This window comes from Phodopus roborovskii, unplaced genomic scaffold (assembly GCF_943737965.1).
Source record: "Phodopus roborovskii unplaced genomic scaffold, PHOROB, whole genome shotgun sequence".
Classification (NCBI taxonomy): Eukaryota; Metazoa; Chordata; class Mammalia; order Rodentia; family Cricetidae; genus Phodopus; species Phodopus roborovskii.
This window is the reverse complement of record NW_026126418.1, coordinates 36,605,920-36,628,277: the sequence shown is the minus strand read 5'-3', so window position 1 is coordinate 36,628,277 and position 22,358 is coordinate 36,605,920. Positions and strand designations below refer to the sequence as shown.

General features: G+C 37.9%; 1 long non-coding RNA gene across 1 annotated transcript in view; it reads left to right on the top strand.

Moving 5' to 3' along the window:
- Nucleotides 1-22,358, top strand: part of LOC127222101 (uncharacterized) — a 152,394-nt gene that overhangs the window by 100,220 nt on the left and 29,816 nt on the right. Inside the window, exon 2 of the long non-coding RNA XR_007834525.1 lies at nt 16,439-16,486. This is a non-coding gene — a long non-coding RNA (uncharacterized LOC127222101). The remainder of the gene's footprint in view (nt 1-16,438; nt 16,487-22,358) is intronic.

Sequence of the window (22,358 nt, the reverse complement as noted above, 5' to 3'; positions counted from 1 at the left end):
TCCTATTGCAAAAGAGACCAAAGAACTTCCTGAAGAAATAACATTCTATTTACTATTTCTCTACAATAAAACAACAAGAGAAGAGAGATCAGGAGTAGCCCTTTTTCCTTTGTTTCAACCTAACAGAGATTTGATTATTCCTTAATGGAGAAGGGACAGTGGAAATAACCAATTTAGGGAACGAAAGTTCCTAAAACAAAGTTGTGCAGAGACAAGAGGCAGAAATAGAACAAGGATGGAAACATCATGTACCATGTGCCAAGCACAAAGCTGATTTTAAGTGCAATTAGAGAGTCCTTATCATCTCTGTAATGATTAGTTTTGACTGTCATCTTGATGGGATTTAAAGTCACTTTGGCAATAAACCTCTGTGAATGATTATCTAGATTATGTTAATTGAGTTTGGAAGACCCATCCTGTGTGTGGGTGTTATCCTTGCACAGTTAGGGTTCTGGAGTAGATTATAAGTAGAAAGCTAATGAAGCACAGGCATTTATCACTCTCTGCTGTGGACACAATGTGACCAGATACCTCTTTTTCTTGTTGCCATAATGGACTGTGCCCCCTTGAATCATAAGCAAAACAAACTCATCCTTTGTTAAGTTGCTTTTTGTCATGACAAATCAATGAGACAAGTAACTAATGCAGTTTCCGAGAAGTATACTGAATGACACTATGCAAAGAGGGGCAACTTTTACATAAATGAGTGTTGCAAAATGCACCTTCTGAAGATGCTCTCATTCATTCACCCAGCCTCACAAGCATTACCAAAGCCTGCCATCTTCTATCACAAAGAAGAATCTATGTTTGCTTCCCTGGAACATGAGAAGATTAACAGGGATGGAATTTTCCTGACTTGGGAGAAACCTCCCACACTAATTTCCCACCTTCATCATCCTTAATTGCTCTTGATTTCATGTCCAGGTCAATCATTTGATATGGTCTCTTACTGGAAAGATTAGCAGTGGGTATTTTATACTTACAGTCCATGATGAAAATAAAGTGCAAGGGAAAATGATGCAATCAGGAGACAGAATAATGATGAAATGTATGAGGCTGCTGCCAGAATGACAGCGCAGTATTTAACATACACTAAGTAGAAGGCTCTTACTCTAAAATGATAAAATATCATACATTCATGCTTAAACCAATGAATCGTTTTTTGTAGATGATTCCATATGCCACAGATACTTTGATACTGTCACATAACTGAGCGATAGGAAATTCTTAATTCCATTGTAATTCTAAGGAATTACCACTGGATATGTGATCTGTTATCGGATAGACGACAAATTCTGTAGCAGAATGTGACTGTGCTTCTTAAACTACATCATAACAAGATCATGCACTTCTGCCTTGTTGTTTCCTTTTGTTCCCTTGGCTTCCTGGGTCTCACTATTAGTTTGTAGTATCATGAACGATGTATGGAAAGGGATTAAGTTTCTGGGCCAACAAATCAGCTGAGTGCTAAATGTCACACAAGACACATAATGTATACTTCTCAGGCATGGGAACAGTATCTCTTGAAAGTAGACTCCCCATGCCCCAAAGAAACACCTAAGTTGTTGGTACATGGAACTTAGACAAAGTGTTCGTTTCTTTTTCTTTCTTTTTTTTTTAAGCTACATAACTTTTTTATTTAGTTAGTTTAGAAAAAAATCTTATTTTACATATCAATCCCCTTTCTCTCCCATCTTCCCATGCCCCCCCAACAATTCCCCCATTCACTCCCCGCTGGGGTTGAGGCTTTCCATGGGGGAATCATCGAAGTCTGTCATATCCTTTGGGGCAAGGCTTAGGACCTCCCCTGTGTATCTGATCTGAGAGAGTATCCCTCCATGGAGAACGGGTTCCCAAAGTCCATTTGTGTATTAGGGATAAATACTGGTTCCACTGGCAGAGGTCCCATTGACTGCCCAGGCCTGCTCCTTTCAACCCTGCCAAATTCTAGATTCACAAACAGGACAACGAGTGTTGATGTTTAGACATTAAATTTTGAGGTGCTTAAGAATGTAGCAGTAGGTAATTGATCCAAGATACTTTTGCTCCCATTAGTGGCCAGTTGATTTCAATATTTTACAGTTTTATTGTACGAAAGTTTACAAACCCAGCCTGAGTCTCACTGGGCAAAAATCATGATGACTAGAACTAATTATAGTACCAATTACATCTGCATTATAGTTGTAAAGTTAAAAATGGTTGATGACCTGTACATATTCGCCAGAACATCTGATCCCCTGAACTACCAGTGAAAATGGTACAAATATCAGCTATATGGTGGGTTTCTCATTCTTTGTAGTTGTTTCAGGCATTACTTTGGGAGACAGGATAGTTCTGATTGTACCCAGTCTCTATTTTTACACTTTCACATCTTCACAATTTGGTACATTTATGAATTTTCTCACCATCCCACACACTGTCCCTGCTCTACCCTACACCTCACTAAAATATATCTGCCTCCTTTCCCTCAATTGCCACATAATAGCTAATCCGATCAAACCAAATATAATAAAAGATATAGCCTACAACCATCTTTTATGAAATTTGTGAGGAGTCAGAAGGAATATACACTTAATTAGAGCAACAGAAAGCCACCATTAACCACTCCCCATGATTGACAGTACTGTTAACTCGGGTAAGCCTCCCTCCACAGCTCTGGAGAAAATCTAGAGGAAGTAAAGGATCCTTGCTTCTGGTAGAAGGAGGCTGTACCTTGTAGCCCCTAACCCCAGGTTAACTGCAGCCCTAGCCTTACAGACAGAAAGCTCATTGCTGTTCCCAGCTTCTTTCACTAGTGTCTGAGAGGAAAAGGGGGAAAGGAGAGGAGAGAGATTTAGCCTCAGAGCAGTATGAAAAATGCCAACATCTTCTGCTATCTTCCCAAGAAGGAAGAAAAACGTTACTGTCTTTTTTGAGCTAAAATATAGTTTGCCCTTCAGTTATATGAACATAAAGAAATTTGTTTATGTCAGGGGCCTGGGGCCTTGAAAAAATATTTTTTTCTTCTGAGTATTTTTTTTCTTCATAGTACCTATTTTTTTTTTCTCCTGCCCCTACTACCCCACGCCTTTTTGAAATCATAGTCCAAAAAATAGAGGCTGCTGCTAATCAACAGGGCAAAATACCTGGCAATGTGTATTTAAGAAAGGAAGGGGGAGGCATCGATGCCAGGAGCTGGCCTCAGCCCAGAGTAGTGTGTTGCCAAAGGCAGGGAGTATACCAAACCAGGTGTCATCCAGAGTCTACAGGAGAGCTTCAGCTTTTCCAAGGAAAATTAAAACCGAGTAACCAGATTACACATTCTGAGCTCTGAGCCCTGTGGACTTCTGCTGAATTCTGGATGAGGTGAGAAAGAGGGAGGAGGAAGGGGGCCCAGACAATAGACAAACACCACAGGTGTGGTATTAGCCTTGTTTCTAACAGAGCCTGAGGCTCCGGGAGTCGTGTTGACTTTGAGCATGCTGAAACTGTGTTAATATTTGTATAGTAGAATATATTCAGTTGGGATAGAAAATTTGAGTTGGGCAGAGATATGAATAATTTTCAAATTTAGAAAAAGTCACAGCTTCAAATAGCACCAAAGGTACAGGGATCTCTGATATCAGGATGCTTCACACAACAGCCAGGGGGCCACGCACTATGTGGTGATAAGTGATTTTCACATATCATATCAACTTAGTTATGTCTCCCAGCAAGAAACGAGCATAGTTCCTTCACTTCCTAGCATACAAGGCTGGCTCAGGAATCCAGCAGGGTTCAGCTGTAGTCCTTGTCCTTGCTCTGTCATAAGCCTACATCTGGCTAGCTGACTTGGGCAAGGAGATTAATATGTCCACCATTTCTCAGATTAAATAAAGTGACATGCAGAAGTTCTCATCTCCATATAAGGTATCACCATAGAACATGTTCAGTATTGATAAATAAATGCTTGTATGAATACATGATAGATAAATAGATAGATAGATAGATAGATATAGATGATTGATAGATAGATGAGAGATAGATAGACAGACAGACAGACAGACAGACAGACAGATAGATAGATAGATAGATAGATAGATGAGAAATAAATAGATAGTAGATTGATGATAGAGTATTTTCTGTGGAGAAGAGTTGACTCTGAAAGATATGGCAGAAAAAATCTTTATTAGAATAAAGAGTAACATGTTAATTGGGGTTTATATACTTCTAAAGGAAATTGTTTACCCCTCAGGTACAAAGAGTAAACTTGATGATCAAACCAAACCAGCATTACTTGCTAGCACTCCAGAAGGACTGTAGATGCTAAACTAATTTCAGGAATGAAACAGGAAAACAACTCACCTTCATTGAGTCATTGAATGAGTATAACTTGCTTAAGGTTTATGGTGTTGATACCCTGAGCCCTGGAATAGTCCCATTGGGGTATTAAGACATTGAAATTTCTAATTAGAAAGAGTTCAAGAGAGAATTGAATTCAAAATTCTTTATTTATTAAGATGAGGAATATAAGGCTTTTTAGGAGTGAAGTCCCTGGCTATGTTCTTGTGTGCCCAGTAAAATAGTAAAGGGGCTGGGGAGATTTCTGTAAATACATAGTTCTGTTTGCTTTTTTATGACAGGCTGTGCTCCTCAAAGTCTTACCTGGATGGGGTCCCTCTTCATGGGCAAAAGTCTGACCACTTGGCTGCAGGCATACAAATGAAATAACATACATTCAAAATAATGCAGTGACCACTGTAGTTGCAAGCACATCTCTGTTTTCCACCTGTTTAAAGATTAAAGAGTATTTTTGTTGAGATTTTAAGTCTGTTTTACTTGATCATTCTTGCTTCTTCTCTTTCTCTTTTCTTCCACACTCTATCAAATCAGCCCCTGATGAATATGATTTTTGAATCTTCCATTCTGGTTCAAGATACCATCATCTTTACATTTGAATTAAGTCAATATCCTGACACCTGGTCTCCTCTCTGTCATCTTGTCTCTCTTGATAATGATCTATTTAATGGACCTTTGCAAAGCATCCCAATGTTTTCCTCTATATTTAGAATAATATCCAGGTGATTTTCCCTACGTAGAGTGTCCTGTGTAATGGGGTTTCTGTGTCCCTCAGCAAACTCATCTTTTACTCATCTTCACTGTGATCCTCTTCTTGCCTTTATTTTGTCCCTCCTATGCTTCCAGTTCATTTCCATCCTAGAGCCTTATCTGGTAATTCTATTTGTAATATTTTTCTATCACCCCTTCTGAAATCTCATTACATCTTCTTAGTAATCACTCCATTTACATGTCATCTCCTCGATGATACTTTCCCAAACCCCCCAGTTTATGCAAGACCCACAATCAAATACAGTTATATCACTGTCTTAGTTTCATTTTAGCATCTAATACCTCCAAGATTTATTTCTTTTGACATATTACAAAAATTCCAACCATGTATCAATGCAAGATACACTAGCAAATGTTGAATATATATATATATATATATATATATATATATATATTCAAAGAGTTAGTTGGAGTTTGGGTGGCAAAGGTGTTACATGAATGTCCCTGACCTGCAGAAAAGATGTAGATACTGACATAAGTACATGAGAAACATACCTGATACACCAAAGAGGATTCTGATTGAAGGGCTGAATTTATATCACTCAGTATTTTTCCCAAAGCAGAAGTTACTATTGTAATTTCCAAAAAGTAGTATATTCCTAAGTCTCATTAGTTCAAATAGTAAAAAATAGCTTTCTCCTTTTTGGAGGGTATGAAATATAAAATGTATTAGACTTACTGTGTTTGGTTTGTTTATATGTTTATAATTTCCATCCCTCATTCTTTAAGCCTTCCAGAAACATTCTTTCTAAATAGCTGAGCTTTTCCAAAGCCTTGTGAGTTTCCCAAATTCATTGTGGACTCATCTCCAAATCTCAACCTGAGGTTTTTTAAAAGGTCACATTAGAAAAATAGACAGCAACTAAAAGAATATGGTTCCCAAAGTTAAATTTGCCTCCTCCATATAACCCGTATTTTTATTTGTCTCCAAAAGTCTCCAAAGCTGAAGGATGAATAACCACAGTGGCTGCCCAGTAGTTTCCAGAGTGCAAATGCATATGTAATAAGTACTGGAAGAAGAAGGAGCATCAAACACCTGGAGCTTCCCAGTAGACAGGCATACCTCCGACACAGTCAGCTAACAGCCTTGGAAGAGCAAAGTCAGCATCACCTCAGAGAAGCCCAATCCCTAGATGCCCCATGCTTGAAATACATATTGCTTCTTCAATATTACATCCTCTCCCTCCTCCCTTCATTACCTCACTGTATTGAACTAAATTTCTAGCAAATTGGATTACCTTGTGCTTACTTCTGAGCATTTGGACACAGGACAAAGCTCTTTTCTTTGTCTTCCAAATAGCAACATGATTTCCATTGCCCGTGAACCTCTTTGAGCCAATAAGAAGGCTGCCGGCAGTGAGGGAAGGGGCTATCTCCAGTCAACCAAGGAAAAAGTATTCCCTCCTCTCTAATAGCAGAAATTAGGAATCAGTGTGTTCAAAGTTAGTTTTGCCTTAATAGGTGTATTACTTTCTCTGCTGTCAAACGAAAAGCTCAGAGGGTAAAGTCAATGCCACTTCTGAGTAGAAATGACATGTGAAAATGTTTGATAATTAATCTTTGAAGGAGTTCATACAGACTTTTGAGACAAAAGTGTGACAATTGCTGTTGTTTATTAGGAAGAAAGAAAAGTCTGTATTTGTTCTCAAAATATTAATCACAACCCAGAATCCATTACACTTAGTGCTGATTCCTAAAGTCTTGGGCCAAATCATTTCACAGCTTATTAACTTACCACAAATTCAATAATAACTTTGATGCAAGAACACATGCAAATTTCAGAATGGATATGTGAATAAAAACCATGTTAAAGTTTTCTCACAGAAGGAAATAGGAAAGATTTAAAAATATATTTGAAATTAGAGATTAAAAAAATGCATTACAAAATGGTAATTATTCTACAAAATACATAAAATATCATATGTTTTGAAAATATGTGCAGAAACCCCATCATCCTAACAAACTATTATTGTTTATATTTTAAGCATGTCTCAACATGTTTATACATTATGCAGTTAGACATATTGATATGTAAAACTTCCTTATTGACCTTTCTAACTAAACTAGTGAAAGCGTTCTCATCAACCTAGCCACAAAATTTTGACCTACAATCTGTTCTGCCTGCAGAATGTCCCTGGCTAATGTGGCACAGAACTTGTGGGAGTGGCCAGCCAATTACTGGTCCAACTTGAGGCTAACTCCACTGGAAGAAGCGGGTCCTGGACACTGCCTTGATAGCCAGGAACAGTGCCTAGCCCAGTTGTGATCAGATGGGCATTATCCATCAAGGGAAGCAAATGCAGAGACCCACAGCCAAATGGTAGGAGGAACCAGTGGAACCATGCCAAAGATAGAGGAAGAATTGTAGGAAGCAGAAGGGTCAAGGTCATCATGGGAACATACCCCACAGAATCAACAAAGCAGGGCTCATAGGGGCTCACAAACACTGAACCAACAGTGTATGGTTCTGAGTTTGATCCTATGCATATATGTTATGATTTCCTTGCTCATTGTTCTTGTAGAAACCCCAAGTAGTGGGAGTGGGGGTGTCGTTGACTCTTTGCCTGTGCTTAGAATCCTTTTCCTCCTACTAGGTTGCCTCAGGCATCCTTGATATGAGGGTTTGTGTCTATTCTTATTGTAACTTGTTAGACCATGTTTAGTGGCTAGCCCAGACACCCCCCCCTCCCATCTTTCTCTCAAGAAAAATGAAGGAGGAGTAGATCTGGGGAAGAAAGGAAGTACAGGAGAGACTTGGGGGATTGGAGGGAGAAAAACTGCCAAAAGGACTAATTACGAGAGAAAAATACATGGAAAAAGAAATTGTTCTCCCTTATTGTCACACTTACCCTCATAATCTACCCATTTTACATTACAACAAAGTGCTCTTTCAGTTTGCCGTATGATAAATTTTGAGAAGTGAATAATCTTGCTGTATTGTCCAAGCTAGTGTAAAACTTCTTGCCTCAGTTTCCCTACTTGCATGTCAACCAATTAGCATCATTTTGTTACTATCTCCACTAGTGAGTGACATTTAAGTTTCTTTCAATACTAAAATCAATATTTGAGGGTGGAGGAAGTGAGGAAAAGGGGGGCAGTGGAGGGAGGGGAATTATGGTTGGTAAGCAAAATGGATTAAAAGATAAAAATTTAAAAATAAATAAATAGAACTATAAAAAATAAATATCTGAAAGGGACATTTTATAGGACATAAATGAGCATAATTAGGATTCCCCCCGAGTCTTTTGATATCTAAATTTAAGACAACTATTAGGTATTCTTAAGTCTATGCCTGAATATTTTCATAATTCTTGGAATTCTTTAGCCAATTTATTATTCAAAGACCATAATTAATTCTTTTTCCAGTCATATGTGAAGATATTAGATTCACTTAAATTTCACCAGCAGTGTATCTATCTTCTCTACAATATGAAGGTTAAAAAAAAATCTTTTCCTCCTGTGTTTCTGTTTATTTCTGTGATTATTTGTGCAATTGTCCTAACATGTTCAGGAATGACCATGCGTCTCCTTTTTATGCTCTGATACAGTCTTTCCAATGAGTTTTCCTGTCTTAGAAAGGCCTTTTCAACATAAACTTGGGTGGGAGTAAGTGCATGGGAATAAATGCAGAGGACATCAGTTTGTTTGGATTGTGGGCAAAGCAAAATATAGAAACACAAAGAACATAGAACAAATTGCAAAAGTAACAGGAGCTTCCACAACCACACACAAGGACCTTTCTTTGTGAATGCTGGCTTAGATGTAGAATATCAGTTCTTAGATAGAATTTATCCGAGTTGGTTCACAAGCAAGCAGCAGTAAATTCCATTACTTTTCTTCCCCCTGACTCATGCAATCTGTCCTTATCTTCCAGGATAGACCTCTGACATAAAAACAAGTTAGTCTTTCTACATATGTTGAATGTGTTCTTAATAAGTACTGCCTTAAAACCTCAATGCTAGTTTTTTGCAGACATCTGAATTTTAGTGTAAGAGGAAAAAGTAAAATCTTTCATAGCCTTTGTTAGGCTCATGGCTGAGATCCTTGTAACAAGACAGATGAGCCAAAGACTGGCAGGTAGATGCTCTCCCTGTAAATTTTGGGTAACATGGGAGCCTTCAGAGAAGAGAGCCTGAGGAAATGGCTCCAGTGCTGTTCTGTGGACAATGTATGGTTAGAGAACAGGGTACAATCTATTGGTAACAGGTTGGGGTAGCTTGTAAACATATTTGCTTAGATGCTTTTGATCTTCCTTCTGGATAACAGAGCAGACACCATCACTTAAGAATTTCTAGCAAAGAAGAGAAGAGCAGTCAGAGAGGTCCTCCAAGATTCTGTGGCTAGTTGCAAGAGAGAACAAGGTTGGGAGAAACAGACTCACACTCATGACCAGTGTGTCATTTGTGGGTAACATGTTCTGAACTCCATCAGTAGCACACGAAGAACTCTAGTTTACAATTGAAGAATGTCACATTAGCAGGTAAAAATTTGGTTAGCATGTTTTCTTCATTTGTAGCTAAATGTCAAATTGGTTTTTGTTTTCTCAGTTTTATAGTTTGATGTTAACTGCTATTATCTGATTAGTATTTTCTGGTAAAGGGTATTGTTACAAGCAGGTTTTCCCGCCAGCCTAGTTCCACAGCTGCGCCAGCCCCAAATAACATACAGAAATGCTGTATTAGATATAAAGCTGTTCCTTATTGGCTAGCTCTGTCTTAAATATTAACCCATTTTTATTAATCTAAGTATTTCCATCTTACTAGAGAGAGGGTCCGGAGTTCTCTCTCGGTCCTACATGTTGAATCTTCTACTACATCTTCCTGAATCCTCCTTGTCTCCTATATTGCTTTCCTATTGGCCAACAGGGCTTTATTAATTAACCAATAAGAGAAACATATTTACAAAATGACATCTCCCATCAGGGTATGTTATGGAAACACCAGCTGACACATAAGTCATCTAAATGCCTCACCTACATTGTAGCAAAAATCTGAACAGAAGGAATCACCTATTATTTGTAGTTGGATGACTGGACATGGTATCAAACTCAGTGACTGCCAGTATACACTTACTTTAGAATAACACTTGCCATCAGTTCCAGAACTCAGGAGGCAGAGACAGATAGAGCTTTGTGAGTTTAAAGCCAGTCTGATCTACATAGCAGATTCCAGGACAACCAGAGTTAGATATGGAGACCCTGCCTCAATAACGCAAGGAAAGAAGGAAGGAAGGAAGGAAAAACTAACAATAACAGAGACATAGAGCTTGCATGACATTTGTGAAAATGGATTTCAGTTCAAGCATTCACCAGAAAGAAGGTGGCTAAATAGTTGTGTAGCCACCAAGGAAGGGTTCTGGGGAAAGAGCATAGTAGCCCTGTTAATTCACTGCTTCCCTCTTCCCCAGTGAGTCATGAAATTACACATGCAATGCTCCTGAAGCAGGATTTTGGATTTTAAAAATAATGCATTGTGCTATGGCATTATTCAGATTTTTTTCAAAGAGAAAGTTTGGCATAAAATGTTGAGTAAAGTATTGCCTAGAGTTTACTGAAAATTGATTTCCTCTCCTTTCTGCCTGAAAATGTGGTATATTAGTCTGTGCCATGTTGTTCATTTGTTTTGTTCTGTTGGAGAACAAACTCAGAACTCCAGCAGACCAGGCAGGTTTTCTAGCACTGAGCTACATTCTTGGCTCTAGGATACTGTTCTAGAAGGTGTCTTAAATAAGAAAGTATCACCCACCTGAAAGATATACTTAAATCCTCAGCATGAATATCCTATAGAATTAATGTTCCATGATATATTCTTATCTCTTCTATGTCTCCCTATATATCTCTCCTTTCTGTCTCTCTCTGTGTGCCTCTCTTCTCTGTCTCTTTCTGTCTCTGTCTCTCTGCCAGAAAATGTCATGGGGATGTTATTCATCATTGAAAGTAATCCCTGCTACAGACAATTTAGTTTATGGACCGCAGCAAATACATAGTTACAGACAATTTGTTTAATGCATCCAGGAAGTTCTGATACCTAAGCACAATTTGTACTTGTAGCAAGAGGAGCTGAGGATAGCGGAGTAGAACTTAGCAGTCTGTATGCAGAGATGGGAGACTTTGTAACGCATATTCCTTTCGTTTTTGATCATGTTCTTTATGGAAAGCTCTCGTCATACATAAACAAGGAAAGGAGCAGACAATAGTAGTGTCACTCATTAGTCTTTCCTTGTCAGAGAAAATCATGTATACTTTAAGAAAGGCAGAACATGGTTTCTGGATGCTCAGCCTGGAGGAACAAGAACCCAAGCCTAAAGTGAAGAAGGGAAATGTGTGCGAAGTCTCTCAGCTGAAGTGGTGGTTTCCAAAGAAGGAAGATCCTACTCTGGCTAGAAAAGAGCCCTGTAGATCTCGGCAGTCTCACTGTGGCTGACACATCTCAGACAGAGAGTTCTCCATCAGGCCCCCAACACACACTGGCCAGTAAGCAGCAGTGGGTCTCTACCTAGGCAGGATTGGTCCTACAGTAGATAAAACCCAGTCCAGTAGGAAAGTTAGAGGCAGGGACAGGCATCTCCCTGTTGGAGAAATCATTTTCTCATCTACTTCAGGGAAAGCTCGTTTTCCACCAGTCTTCTCCTAATGATCAGTCTTATGTTTGAATTCTTTTCTGTTGTTTTATTTCCAAAAACCTTCCCCTTGGCTGTAGTGTTGCTTCTTATTGCTTTTGTTCTCAGAGAGATCTGTTTTATGTAAAGAGGATAAAGGAGTCAACTAATTAGTTTTTTAAAGTGATAATTGTAGAACCCATTTCTATTTACTTAGAATCTGTATATAATGATCAGAGCCTTCCATCCGGGCTGTCTCAATGCACTGAAATGTAAATATAAATTGCATTTGTAGTTGAGCATTTCCTGCATAGATCTTGTAGAATTAATGAATCTAGGCATTCATTATAGACTGACTGATCATAACTTCTCTTGACGCAATGTCAGAAGACAGTAAGTTTTATAAACAACTGATTCCTCAAACAAAACCAAAAGGCTAAAACAGCCCCAGGAGACACTCTTAATATCTTTGACCTGGCATTGACCATAGTTTTCAGCTTTCCAGATGGTCTTAATAAGTAGAGACTATCAGAGATTCAAAAATCCTCATCCTTTTAATTATCTTTTAATTAATTTTCTGTGCCCTTTAATGAAGATTCCAGTTTTAATAACCATGCAGAGTTCATGACTCTTGCAAGACCTTGGTATCATGGAGCTAAAATTTTACGTAATAATTGATTACTTAAAAGGCAAATAGTGTGGTAGACAGGCTATAAGCTGATGGGTCTGATTTAGCATGGTCTTTGAAAGGTGTTTGTTCTGCTGCCCTGGACTGAGATCATTTAGGGCAGAGTTGTTTAGAGTTTCACCAAACCTAGTAGTAAATGCTGAAGCGCCTTAATCAAGTGGTATGGATTTTACTGAAAGAGAGAAACTGTAAAGTTGGTTTTATGTCAGAAGTATGGCTGTCTCCAATCTACCTCAACTCTTTCCAAGGTAGTCTGAGAAAGGGGATTTTATTATTATTATTATTATTATTATTATTATTATTATTATTATTATTTAAGGAGATGGAACTGTTAAATCTCTTGACTTGGTAATTGTATAAAATCATCATAACCCACAAATATGTACAATCAAAATAGTAATTAACTTTTAAGAGTAAAGGAAAAACAACATAGTGATAATGAGTCAAGATTATCAAGAATTTAGAAAAATCTAAATTCTTTAATGGTAAATATTTTCCACTTGCTTGAAATATAGTAATTCTCATTGAAGATGGCCCTGAAGTCCTTCACAGAATGTCACTTACCTGATACCAGAATTCATTGTTCTGTGATGATCTGCTCTACCATAGTGAATTACTTTTAAACTTCAAAGTAAATATAGTTTCCAATGTACCCCCAATTAGGTGTATCACAGAAAGAAACATGTTAGTCAAAAAATAAAAACAGAAAGAAAGAAAAAGCAAAGGACAAGACATTTCCAAACTTCATCAGGAAAACCTGCATATTCTGTCTTACGGAACACAGAAACTTAGAGCTACTGATTGTGTTGACAACCACATCATTTAGTTTAATGTGAAAATTGAACGGGAAACTGTATCGCTTGCTCAGGATTTCAAATAATGTGTCTTTTCTCACTTAAGTAAACCCAATAGTACTTGGACTTTTAAATTTTTTCTGTTACTTAAAACTTTAAAAAGACGTTAACTGCAAATCAACATTTTATTTGTTTTAATATTTCATCTGAAAGTATTACCACTCTGGATTAATTTGCATAGGTTTGGAGTTTGTCTCAATTAGTCTGGTTTGCTGAGGTTGGTCTACGCTCATAAATATGTTTGTGCTGAAGATGGAGCTTAGCAGTGCTTTTTACTGTTTCCGGTAAATCACTCCCCAATGAAATACTGAGAGATAGTTTCACACTTTATACATCTAACTGATGAGATTTCAACTAGCAACCTAGAGATAATATTTCAAGCTGTAATATTTCACACCACTATCAATAGAGGATTTTCTTTGTATTAGTCTCAATTTTTGTTCGCTCAATTCAATAATGTGTATGTGCAGTGCAGTTTCTGTGGTCCTTGGATTACTGTAAAGGCTAAAATGAAGGTGAATAGTGTGGCGCCTATTGGTATTGATTGCCTGTCAAGGCTTACTCAAAGCTAAAATCCAGTATAAGGTGGTGAGATTTAGAACTCTGAAAAGTAGACATTGCATTCCTGTTTGGTCAGCCCATTCTACACCAAATAAATAACCTGGAGAGTAGCCACTATATCTCCAAGACAGTACAACACCTATGAAATCAGAAAGCAATACATTGTTTGATTTTACTGTTACTAAATGTCTGAAATAGTTTTTTTATTTTATTTTACATATCGATCCCAGTTCCCTCTCCTTCCCTCCCTCCTACCCTCTTTCCCAACCTCCCATGCCTCCCCTGACCACCCTCCTATCCAACTCCCCCACACTCCACAGGGAGGGTAATGCCTTCCATGAGGGGGTCATCTAAATCTGTCAAGTCATTTGGAGTAGAGACTAGGCCTTCTCTCCTTTCTCTAGGTTAACGGAGTATCTGAGTCAGTCCCATGCTGGATTCCCAGCTATCAGTCTGGGGGCCCATTAGCTCCTCCTTGTTCAGGTCAGCTGTCTCTATGTGTTTCTGTAGCCTGGTCTTGTCCTCCTTCTCTGCATCTGGATTACAGTTTGGCTCAGTGAGTAGTGTTGGTGTGTGCTTCTGTTTCTATCAGCTATTAGATGAGGACTCTATGATGGTGATTAAGTTAGTCGTCCATCTCATTATCAGGGGAGGGCATTTATCGGAGCCTTTCCACTGTTGCTCAAATTGTTAGTTGGGGTCAGTCTTGTAGGTCTCTGGACATTTCTCTAGAGTCAATTTTCTCTTCAAACCTATAATGGCTCCCTCTTTTATGCTCTCTCTCTCTCTCTCTCTCTCTCTCTTCTCTCTCTTCTCTCTCTTACTTCTTCTTTCTTCTTCTCTAGTCTATTCCTCCCCTGACTCAATCTTCCTAGTCCCACATGTTCTCCTCTCCTCCCCTTCTCTTTCTCCTAGTTCTCTCTCCACTCACTGACCCCCCACTCCCAATATGCTCTTAGAATCCTTGTATCCTAGTTTCTCTGGCGGTGAGAATTATATAGGCTGGTGATCCATAAATGAGTGATTACATATCAAGTTCCTCTTTTTGTGACTGGGTTACTTCATTCAGGATAGTTTCTTCAAATTCCATTCATTTGCCTGCATGGAATAGTATTTTTAAAGTCTCAACCCTTTACACTCTATTTGAAAGCCTCGGGAACTATTTTTTAGTATGCAAGCTATGTTTTCATTACTATTTAACACATTAGAAAATAAATATGAGAAAGTTAATACCATTAGTTTAAAATAATTTTAAGAATCAATTAACTGACTTATTTGCAAACCAATGGTGTCTTTTTAAAGGAAAACTAACTTACTTCATTGGCCAATACAAAATAGTAAGAAGATGACTTTCTTACATTTTTGCAAATATCTAACTAGATAGAACACAACTGAACTCTCATAACTTGCTTTTGAAGTTTGTTGTGATCTGTTATTTTGGTTGAAGCAAAAAACGAAATGCAAATGGTGGGTGGCTATGTAGCCAGACTTATGGGTTCCACAGGGACCCAGCAACTGCAATTTGAAAAAGTGTTTCTTCAAACACAAAACCCTATTCCAACCACTTACTGAAGACCATGAGCACTGTACAGTCCCAATTTAATTATTCAAAAATAATAATGAGAATCTTTTGGCCTGAAGAATGTGAAAGCTCCTCAGGGAAGCACTAATTTTTTTCAGAATGATTTCTCTAGTTCAATGCCTGTTTGTGTAAGAAAAGGTATTTTGACCCATAATACTGTTGTATGGGATTATGCCCTGCCCCTTAGATATTCTAGATTTCATAAAACACTGCATTATGTCTTATAGAAGTCTGAAAACTTGGAGAGTAGCTGCCAATTGGAAGTTTATTCTTCTGTCAGTTCCTAGGCTAGGTAAACAGACAGGTTCTTTACTCCTTCCCTGATACACAAGCACATATATATGGTGGTAGTGTTTAGATGAATTCTAATTATATACTTCTGCAATTCTTTTTCTTCAATGATAAATTTTCCCTCCTTATTTTATAGCAAATATTCTATATTATTTTCTCCACTATAGTAAAATATCCCCTCAGATTTTTATCTCAGACTTTTTATTTTTCAGATGAAAAGACACAAAGAGATAAGTAATGACCCAACACCATGCATAAAATTATAGAAAAATTTAAAACCACCTCTTTATGGACACTTAACACTGTGGTTAGAAAATATAGTAATGGCAGGGGAGATGGCTCAGCCATTAAAGGCTAGGCTCACATCCAAAAATATAAGAAAGTACAGTAAACTACATCAGTGGAAATCTAGAAAAAATGTACCTCGGAGGCTTTTCAAAGTCATGGTTTTACTTTCAAAGTACCACACTTGACCTAGGCATTCTTAATTCCAACAGCACAGTGGAATAGAGAGATGGAGACCTTGCCAAGAAAGTCATTCATAAGTTCTGGATCCCACACCCAAATCAAACCAAGATAGCAGTGGGTTTTGTTCTGTGCAAAGGAACCTATTCAGAGCAGTTTTGTCCAAATATGTCATTCCTGATCTATAACTGGAATTACTAAATGGATAAAAGCCTTACCCTGGTATTGAAGGTCAAATATATATTAACAGATTTTAGTTCTGTAAGTCACCATAAAAATAAGTTGGATAATCTTCCATTGCCTTCTTTCCAGGGAGGAAGAAACGAGTTTCCATTGAGCTGTGGATGGTGTTCATCTCAGGTAATAACTTTTAAACTATCCAGGCCAGCTTAGTCTGTCCTGCTTTCAAGTACTTGGACAATGCCAGGCATCTTGGTGTGTCTTGCCAAAATCATTTCTCAAACCTTTGCCTATCTTTTGTGCCCATAGATAATACATTGTGGGATAATAGCACCACTGTTACCTACAACCTGATCGTCTCCCTCTCTGAAGTAGCTTTGTTTTTGCCAAAAATCTACTCATGTATTTCAATTGCTGGATTGGCTTCCACTGATCCCAGATTGAGACAGCAATACCCATGACTGATTTAAAGATACCTGGACAAACATGCGCTGTTTCAAATTACCTTCTTTTTTGTAGCGGTACAATGCAACCAATTCCCATTTGGAACTGTATCATTAAAGAATAACTATGGCTAAATTTATATAGGTGACTGGTGAGGACACTGTGTGTATGTTATTGCTTAATTAAGAGTTAAAATATCTTTATAAGATATATATTATTATCACTGATTTATAGTTGACAGAACAAAAGCTCAAAGACTTCACTAACTTGTTGAATTTAACACAAATTAAATATAGTACAAATAGTCTCCTATTTAGTCTGTCTGAATTTACTATACCCAGGGCACTCTTCCCAGCGGAATAGAGTTAGAAGAGCCTCTGGCATCCTTAAGTTCATTGTAGTTTACAGGTGAGTACAATTTGGCATTTTTCCCTTAATGTCTCTTATTTAAGCACCTTTTCACTTCTCAGTTGTGTGTTCATTCATCCTGGCCAAGGGTATAACAGATGCATGTTCTTTACAGGCTGCTTGATCGAGTGCAGGGGTAAAACTCTGTCATGAGCAACCTCTAACCCTTTTGTCCTTGCCAGGTAATAGGCAATTAAATCACTGTGATTTGCTCCAGGCCAGAAGAAGTTCATTGCCCAGGACAAGGTCCTTTTACTTATTGTTTTTTAGCTTAAAGATACCGTTAACACTACAATGCCCTATAACCAGAACAAAGGAAGATTTTCAAGTGATAGATATAAGGTTTGTCCTTAGAGAGTGAGATATATGTTATATCCATCAGCTTTTATTTACACTTTCAGATCTCATTTTCTAGTTTGACATAATCTTCAATGTTTTCTAATTTAAATCTCTAATGCTTAGGGAACCAACCCTGAGATAAATACTCCCTTGACCAGTCAGCTGGTTAATAACATAGGATAATCACTTCCTGTCAAGAGCTTCAGTTAAATAATATTGTTTGACATATTAGGTAACGGGGAATACTTACAGAAATTATAAAGAAAATAGACCTTAGAGTGGAACATATTTTCAACCTATCATACCCTCTGCTCATTGCAGATTTATGTCAAAGTATGAAGAAAACTCATTCACCCCATTCTGGCATCTCCCAAATCTCAACCTGCCTCAACATCAACTTAGAGCCCATGTAGGCCTCACCTGAAGCCCATCTATCATTGTCTCCACAGTTTAAGATAATTTAGATTTATCATCTCAACCACCCATACCAGGCATGTGTGAGATGCTAAGTAGACTCCACTCCATCCTGTGGCAAGATTCCTTTCTTGTCACTTTTCATGACATATATATCTGAACCTTCAGGGAAATCAGAGAGCCTCAAAAGTCTGTCTGGCTTTTAAAATTTTTAACTTGGGTTCAGGTTTGCTTTTTCATTAATTTTAATACAAATTATTGAAAGCTAAGCATCTCTAGAAAATCAGCCTAAATGGTTCAGTATGTTGGTGTCTGGAAGAAAAGTCACAGCTTATGACTCAATCATACTACCTTCTGGCTTTGACAATTCCATATACACCATTCATGAACAGTTTTGAAATTCTTGGGTCTTTATAACATTTTCTGAGTAATGACAGACAAAATATTCTTGATACACTACTTTTTTCTGGGTCAAAGTTACCTGAAAGAATATTTTAAGACAACTACATTGAGCAATAAAATGACAGTGGAGTGCATAAATTTAAATGAAAATTCAAGATATCATTGTGACATTTCAAACAATTAGAGGGAAAAGAGATAATTATAAAGCTTTCTTTCTGTACACAACTACATTTTCTCACTCAGGCAAAATATTCTCATCTGCTTAGTGGCTGATGAATTGTTTAGAGGTTGGTTGAAAGGTCGTTCCTTATTCCAGAGTCCTTAAAAACACAGCAGGGGGGGTCTATCTAGATGATCCAGTAAGTAAGGTACTTGCTGTAAGCCTGAGGTCCTGGGTTCAATTCCTGGATTCCTTTTGGTGAAAGAAGAGAATTGGCTCCCTCAGGTGATTATACTCTGACTCCCAATATGTACCATGGCATACATATGTACATACATACATTCAGACAGACAGACAGAGACACACACACATAAAAAAACAAATCATCTGGCTTGAATATGTATTTGGCTTGAATATGTATCATTTCCTTTTGAGCACCTTTTCTTTTATAATGCCATTTTAATGTCTGCACACTATTTTCTTCTGTTGTACATCACTGGTGCCTTTTCTACTTCTGTGATAAAACTCCATAGATACCATGGCTGGAGTACCAAGCTACACACTCACATCTCAAATCCCAAGCATGAAACATAGTAGGAACAGGCAATGGCACGTGGCTGTGAAATTTCAAGGCCTGCTCCACCGATAAATTTTCTCCAGCAAAGTCACACCTCCTGAGTCTCCCCAAATAGCTACCAGCTTGGAACCAGGGATTCAAATACCAGAGCATATGGAGGGAGTCTCATTCTTATCATCATACTACTGAACACCAAAATGATTTCCAGTGTTTGTGTAATTGGAGTTTGCATTACAGACCCTTATACTGAAATAGAGTCAGACATTTTAACATTTATTCTATAAATTATTCTAATGATACTTAAAACATTATCTTTTGTTTAGTCTCTACCCAATACCAAGAGGCTAGCTCTGAAGTTTTATATATATATATATATATATATATATATATATATAATTTTAGATTAATAGATGAACACAAAATGCCATTTTAAAATTCCTGGTTTATGCGTTGCTTCCATCTTAGCCCTTATTATAACTTTTACATTTATAAGCATTGATGGGGCTGCTTATAGATGACTTATTTTTATAGCTGATTATTGGGTGCATCCCAATGTGTCAGAATGATCTGAGGAAGAATATTTTACCCAAGTGGTTTGTGGAGCAAGAGAAACTAGGGAGAAATCCCAGACCATTAGATAGGATGACAGCCTACCCACACCTAGGAGCATCTCAACATCATGATGGGACCAGCCAATTGAATGGACAGTTAGGACCAGGTTCTAGAAAGATTGTGATGGAAGACAGGCATTGTTTGATTCTAATTCACTCTCTGATACAGCTAATCAATATACAGAAAGAATCTCGTGTTTTCCCACTTCCCTCCTCCATTGTGCAAGGGCAGGTGCAGATCCACTAAGAGATATCCCAGAAAGAGTCAAAGGAACAGGAAAGAAGCCAATATCTCTGCTCCTACACTAAGTGCTCCTTGGTATGGGAGGAAGGGCACAGTCTAGAAGTATATCCAGAATATGGGGTTGGACATACTGCTGAGAAAATCAATTCTTCCCAGTCCTGCTACATAAGGTACCTATTTAAATCTTCAATAGATGAAATCTTGCTTTATTCCTTAACAAATTGTCCTGTCAAATTTTGTCTTTTGCCACATGTAATGGTGCATGCCTATACTCTCAGCACTGGGGAGGGTGAGGCAATTTTGATCCTAGCCTAAGCTAGTGATGGTAATTCAACCTCAAAGTAAATAAATAAATAAATAGCAAGTATTTTCTAATTAAGTTGCTTTTCTTCATCACTACATTCTTCCAGATTTTCTTCTCTATTGACTGCTATGATATCATCTCTGCTTCCCTTCTGTGCATGTGGACACAGAAGTAAACAATGTGCAGAGGCAGCATATCACAAATCCCAAGACACAGTGACAAAAATAGCTTAGGGACATTTTGTTGACCCACAAAGCTGCAATGTGACACTGTGCTGGCATTCTTCCCCATCATTACACTCATTTCTGCTTCATAAGTAGAATCTGATTTGTGTAATGCAGGGATGTGGTGTGTGTGCTTGCGCGCGCGCGTGTGTGTGTGTGTGTGTGTGTGTGTGTGTGTGTGTGTGCTAGATAAAGTATCGTGGTCCCCTTGCTGACCTGCAGTGCCTGGAAGGGTACTCCACAGGCATTGTTCCAAAAGGAACAAAGGAGCAATTGTCTCTTTATACAAGCTCAAAATAGAAGTGCCCTTTTCAATACTGCTTGACATTGTAAAACTCCTATCTTTTTTTCTGACTGACTGTAACCACTGGGTCACTCATCCACAGCATAGCTCTCTAGGTTCCTCTCAGTCCTTTGCTCACACATAGCCAGCTACCTTTTTAAAGGTTGAATCACATTTCATTTTCTCATTTGTTTTAAACTAAATTTAGTATTGTGTGTCTCAATTCTTAATGGTGTCTGTAACAACTCCCAAATTAGAAAGCCCTTCAAACTTCTCCAGCAATATGTTGTTCCTTTACTTTTGCAAATCTTCTCACAGTGTTAACATAATAACTAATATTTGTACAGTGCCTTACAGTTTACAAAATACTTTCAAACCTATCATCTCTAAAAAGGAGACACTAGGAACTCTCTTCCAATGCTAATACAGCCTTGAAAATACCAACTGGCTTAGGATGAGCATATATGTAAGTGGTCCAGTGCTTTCCTGGCACCTCCAAAGGCCCTGGGTTCAATTCTTAGTATCACTTTCTTCCACAAAAAATATTATGTAGATTATGTTTGTCAAAGATATTACTGATGTAGACTTTAGATTATAGCTGGTCACCTATCTCTAGACACCTCAAAGATCATCATGCAATACATCATCCTCTCTTGTCTCTCCTGTCTGGTGATGGTAAACATAAAAGTTATTGTTAAACAAGACATAAAGCAAACTTCCTATTTAAAAATATGTTTCAAAAGCATAATGTATGTTTTTGTCAACATGAACTCAGGATATAAAATCAGAGCTATGATCTTTTATTTTTATTTAAATTAGAAACAACCTTATTTTATATATCAATCCCAGTTCCCTCTCCCTCCCAACCTCTTATGCCCCCCCACTGGCCCCCGCCATCCCATTCCCCTTCTGCTCCCCAAGGAGGATTCGGCCTTCTATGGGGGATCATCAAAGTCTATCACATCATTTGGGGCAGGGCCTAGGCTCTCCCCCATGTGTTTAGGCCAAGAGAGTATTCCTCTATGAGGAGTGGGCTTCTAAAGTTCATTTGTACACTAGGGATAAATACTGATCCATTATCAGAGGCACTATAGACTGCCCAGGCCTCCTAACTAGCACCCACACTCAGCGGGCCTGGTTTAGTCCTATGTTGGTTTCCCAGTTATCAGTCTGGGGTCCATGAGCTCCTCCTTATTTAGGTCAGCAGTTTCTGTAGATTTCTCCAGCCTGGTTTTGACCCCTTTAGAGTCATGCCCTTTTACAGATACTAATAAAAAACATTTATTAATTATAATGCATCACATTCCACAAAAAATGATTTCTAAAATTTCTATTACAGATAGCATAATGATGAATCTCTTAGAGTAGTACCAAATCCTCTTTTCTAAGATAGAAACTCATTATAAAGAAGCCATGCAACTCACTTAAGCTAGAAAGTAGTCTGGTGGGTACTTGAACCCAGTACACACTAGTCCATTGAGCATGCCCTTAACTCCTAGGCCATTGAGATAAAAAAAAAAAGGTGGCTCTATAATCAACTTTCAATTATAACGTCAGATGTCTATTTACCGATACCATTAATGGAAAATATTTTCGTTCTAATTTAGGTGGGTTTTTTTATGTAAAATGATAAAACATGTTC